Genomic DNA, 5,000 nt, shown 5'->3' on the forward strand with positions numbered 1-5,000 from the left:
CTGCATTTATCCCAATCTGTGAATTAGTGAAACACACTCAGCACACAGTGAACACACAGTTGTGTCACTAATCCCGGCGCAGTGAGCTGCCTGCAACAACAGCGGCGCTCGGGGAGCAGTAAGGGGTTAGGTGCCTTGCTTAAGGTCACTTCAGCGTGAGTGTGTGCTGTGTATGTGTTTATGTATAGACTGTTTATGGAAAGAGGTTGCGGCATGAGTTTGTGTATATACATGAGAATGTGTACATAGACATATACGATCTGTGTTGAGTAACAAGTAACAAGTGACTTTGTAGGGCCATGCCGGATCAAGTGTCCCGATATGTCTTTAGGAAGGGTGCTGTGTGTGTGTGTATGTGTGTGTGTGTGTGTGTGTGTGTGTGTTTGGATATGCATGTGTGTATGCATATTGTAAGCTTTATTTGTATAGCACCTTTCATACACAGAATGCAGCTCAAGGTGCTTTACATTTGAAGCATGTAACACAATAATAGTCAGTCAGTCATTATCAATCACTTTTCTTCATTGCTAGGGGCCGTTTATGATCCACTCAGCAACATATCAAAAATATAGAAAATGACATGTCATAAGACTGGCAGCCTTAACCCTCTTACCCCCCACAAGCACGCCATATGGCAACTGTGGCAAGGAAAAACTCCCATATTCCAGGAAGAAACCTTGATAAGAACCTGACTTAATAGGGGGAGCCCATCTGCTTCTGGCTGGCTGCGCCCTCCAATAGCAGCAGATGTAGAATAATCTGAAAAAGTAGTCTACAGGATAAGATGAGTTAACTAAAAGCTTTCCTGTACAGGTATGTTTTCAGATCTTTTTTAAAAATATTTACTGAACTCGCCTGCTTGATGTACAGAGGCAGGGTGTTCGATAGTTTGGGGGCATAATGGATAAAAGCAGCTTCTCCACTTTGTTTGTGGAGCACTTTGGGTACGATTAAAAGATTAGAATTGGATGATCTAAGTTTCCTTTGTGGTTGATAAGATATTAAAAGCTCAGAGATATATGAAGGTGCTATGCCATTCAGAGCTTTGTAAGTAATTAACATAACCTTAAAATCAATTCTATAGGAAATAGGGAGCCAGTGCAGTTCAGCCAACACAGGGGTGATGTGTTCTCTCTTCTTAGTCTTAGTTAAAAGTCTAGCCGCAGAGTTCTGTATGAGTGCCAACTTCTTTAGATGTTTTTTGGGAAGACCAGTGAAAAGTGCATTGCAGTAGTCTAACCTGCTAGTGATAAAGGCGTGAATTAGTTTTTCTGCATCTTGTTGAGTTAAAAAAGGCCGCACTTTGCCAATGTTTCTCAAGTGGAAATAGGCTGTCTGAGTAACTTTACTGATATGGGGCTTAAAACTTAACTCTGCATCTAAGATGACACCGAGGCTTGTTACTTTTGGTTTGACCTGGTGCGCCAAGATTACTAAGAACAATATCTCGCTTTAGTTTTGGTCCAACCAAAAGTACCTCTGTTTTGTTTTGTTTTTGCTCATCCACTGATTAATGGAGGTTAGGCATGCAGTGAGGGAGCAAAGGCCATCTGGGTTAGTTGGCTCCACAGAAATATACAATTGGGTATCATCTGTGTAGCTGTGGAAGTTTACATTATGCTGACTTATGACGTTTCCCAATGGAAGCATATATAGGGAAAATAGCAGGGGACCAAGGCAGCTCCCCTGGGCCACACCAAAAGGCAAGTCATGTTTTTCAGATACATTATCTCCTTTTACATTATATACATTATATCACATTAACCTAGACTGATATAAAAATCTCTGCCAGTAATGTAGGTTTGAAACCAGTTTAGAGCATTATCAGAGACCCACCCACTTCGCAAGGCGGTGAATTAGGATGCTATGATCAATGGTGTCAAATGCCGCACTCAAATCCAGAAGAATAAGGATTGAGACTTTGTTTGAGTCAGTAGCCAGTCTGAGATCATTGACTATTTTTACTAGAGCCGTTTCTGTGCTGTGATTTGATCTAAAACCTGATTGGAATTTTTCAAGGATACTGTTTTCGTTGAGGAAGGTATTTAACTGATTACAAACAACTTTTCAAGTACTTTGCTCAGGAACGGTAGATTTGATATAGGCCTGTAGTTGCTCAGATTGGTATGGTCAAGATTTGACTTTTTAAGTAAAGGTTTCACAACAGCGGTTTTAAAATCAGTTGGAAATATACCTGTTTCTAATGAGGTATTTATTACCTTGAGAATAAAGGGAGCTAAGCTATCATATACTTTTTTGAGGAATCTAGTAGGGATTGGATTTAACACACATGTTGAGGAGCCGGTTTGAGTTATAATTTTACCAAGCTCAGATTGAGTAATAGTGCTAAAGGACCTTAATTTTGGGGGGCTGTTTTTGGGTGTACTATCAAACATATTACTTGTGTTACCAATAGCCTCCCTTATAGAAATGACTTTGTTTTTGAAGAAGTCTGCAAATTCTTCGCATCTTAGAGAGGATGCCTGACTGAGTGTATCAAAAGGTGTTTGATGCAATAGCCTATCAATGGTAGAGAACAACACCCTAGAGTTTCCACTGTTTTCAGCAATTACCTTAGAGAAGTGGTTCCTTCTCTCATTCCGAATAGCTCTATTATAATTTGCTATTTTTTCTTTTAGAATGGCATGGTGAACCTGTAACTTAGTTTTTCTCCATGTTCTTCAGCTTTTCTACATGATCTTTTTAGATCATGGATATTTTCGTTCATCCAAGGTGTCAGTTTGCTACAGGGCCTTTTTTTAGTCTTTAAGGGTGCCACTCTGTCAAGCAGAGCGCCTAATTCACGATTGAGAGCCTCTACCATTTGATCAATGGGATGATGTAAAATATCTAAATTTATGGAGTCTATAAGAGCTATGAACTGCTGTTCTGCTCTAATGTCCAAGAGTCGCGATTTGATTGCAATTTCGGGATGAATTTTTGGAGTATGTAGTACTACATTAAAAGATACACATTAATGATCAGACATATTTATATCATTTACTGATAAGTCTGTGACTTCTATCCCTCTAGAAATGACTAGATCGAGGGTGTTGCCAAGGTTGTGGGTGGGTCCTGTAACATGCTGCTTTAGCTCTAAACCAGGGGTCTCAAACTCAAATGAGCTGGGGGCCAATTCTGCCAACGTCATCTGATTGGAGGGCCGGCTATTTCTGAAAATGCAATGTTCTTTTTTTCAAATACCACACAAAACTGCAAACAGAAAGTGCAAGTGTTTTTATCTAGTTTTAGACACCTGTGCTAGCAACCTTAGCTTATAAATAAAATATTTTAACATTTTTAAACCTGGCAAACTATAAGAAAGCAACACCATTGGATTTTTATATCAAAATTTCAAAAGGCCATTGCTTGAAAGTGGTCAGAGATAAGGTCCTACTGTAAATGTAAAAATCTTTGAGTAAAACTAAATTTACCCATCTAATTTGCCACTGGATGGCAAGCACCTCAAATTATGCACATTTCAGTAAATACTGGATGAACATATTTGAGCAGGTTTACTTTCCTTTTTTCATATTACCCACATAACAAATTAACAGGAAAACATCTAAGATGTATACCAACACCTAAGATGTATATGGTTTCTAAACCACAAGGCCTACAATAAAGTATTCTGGTCAAATCAGTTCCTATCGCGGGTAATCTGAGTACCCAGAAGTTCGCATCATATTGCGGGTGACTTTGTAGTTTAGAGCCCTATTTCTACTAGCCCTGCTGTCTGTACCACATCCATTACGGACGATATCATCACGATTACCACTGCAACCTCCAAGCTATGTTGGGCAGAGGGTCGAAATAAGCATGGTATGCTTATTGCAACCGGACACCGTTGCATAAGCTACACGCAGACGCACCTCCATTCAATAGACGATGGATCATAATCTCCAAAAGGATATTCTTCTTCAGATTTAGAATAGGTGAATAACATAGCCTACCTAAGACTTCATCACACGTAAATGTTTTTCAACATTTGGTGTAGGCCTATTTCTGCTTAATTTCTGTTTCAATTTATGCAACACTATGGCCTGCATCGCTTCCGCGTCATTACAAATGCACGTCTTTGTGTTTCTCTCGTGTAGCCTAATACAAGTATTTCCTGAAAACTTTGCGCAGCGATTTTGGGTTTGAATGAAGCTCTGGATGTCTAGCACATAGTGGAGCAGAGTACAAATGAGATTTGTCACCGTACTTGGAACTATCGTCTATTTTAATCAGTATCGTTGTTTGTCGCAATTAAAAATAGTCTGAAGGGCCGGATTATATTATTATTTTGACATACGTCGCGGGCCGGAATTGGGCAGGACGCGGGCCGGATTTGGCCCGCGGGCCGGGTGTTTGAGACCCCTGCTCTAAACTGTCCAACACATTAAGGAACTTACTGGCTTTAGCATCAGTTGTCTTATTGACATGAATATTAAAGTCGCCATTTACAATTATCCGATCATAGCTGGTGATGATGAGCGACATAAGTTCAGAAAACTGGTCGTGAAAGCCAGTCCATAGTTTAGGAGGGCGGTTGCGTGGTATTGGGTAGCGTGTGAGCGTTGATGTGTTGACATGTGCATACTTCCTTCTGTGTGTGTGTGTTTACGTTTGCTTGTGTGTGTGTTTCTTTGTATATGTGTTTCCTTGTGTGTGTGTGTGTGTGTGTATGTGTGTGTGTGTGTGCGGAAGGTAAGCCGAGCCTTGAGCAGGGGCCCACGACTGCTGGACCCTCTAATCAAAGAGAAAGAGCGGAAGGCTTTCAGAGTGCCTTCATAAATCACTTCATCAACAGGGCAATTCACTCCTTACCAGACGTGTGTGTGTGTGTGTGTGTGTGTGTGCACTAGAAATTGTATGTATGCACTGTGCATGTCGAGAAATATGTGAGCATTTGTGTATCTTTTAAAAATCCTAAATACATGTCAAAACAAAAGCAACAATACAAGAAAGTGAGTGAATAAATATCTATCCATACACACAAACACACACTCATGTAA

The 5,000-nt window shown here is 40.1% G+C and overlaps 1 protein-coding gene across 1 annotated transcript in view; it reads right to left on the reverse strand.

Moving 5' to 3' along the window:
* Positions 1–5,000, reverse strand: part of armc2 (armadillo repeat containing 2) — a 34,832-nt gene that overhangs the window by 12,276 nt on the left and 17,556 nt on the right. The window lies entirely within an intron of this gene.

This window comes from Alosa sapidissima, chromosome 6 (genome assembly GCF_018492685.1).
Source record: "Alosa sapidissima isolate fAloSap1 chromosome 6, fAloSap1.pri, whole genome shotgun sequence".
In the NCBI taxonomy this organism is placed as follows: Eukaryota; Metazoa; Chordata; class Actinopteri; order Clupeiformes; family Clupeidae; genus Alosa; species Alosa sapidissima.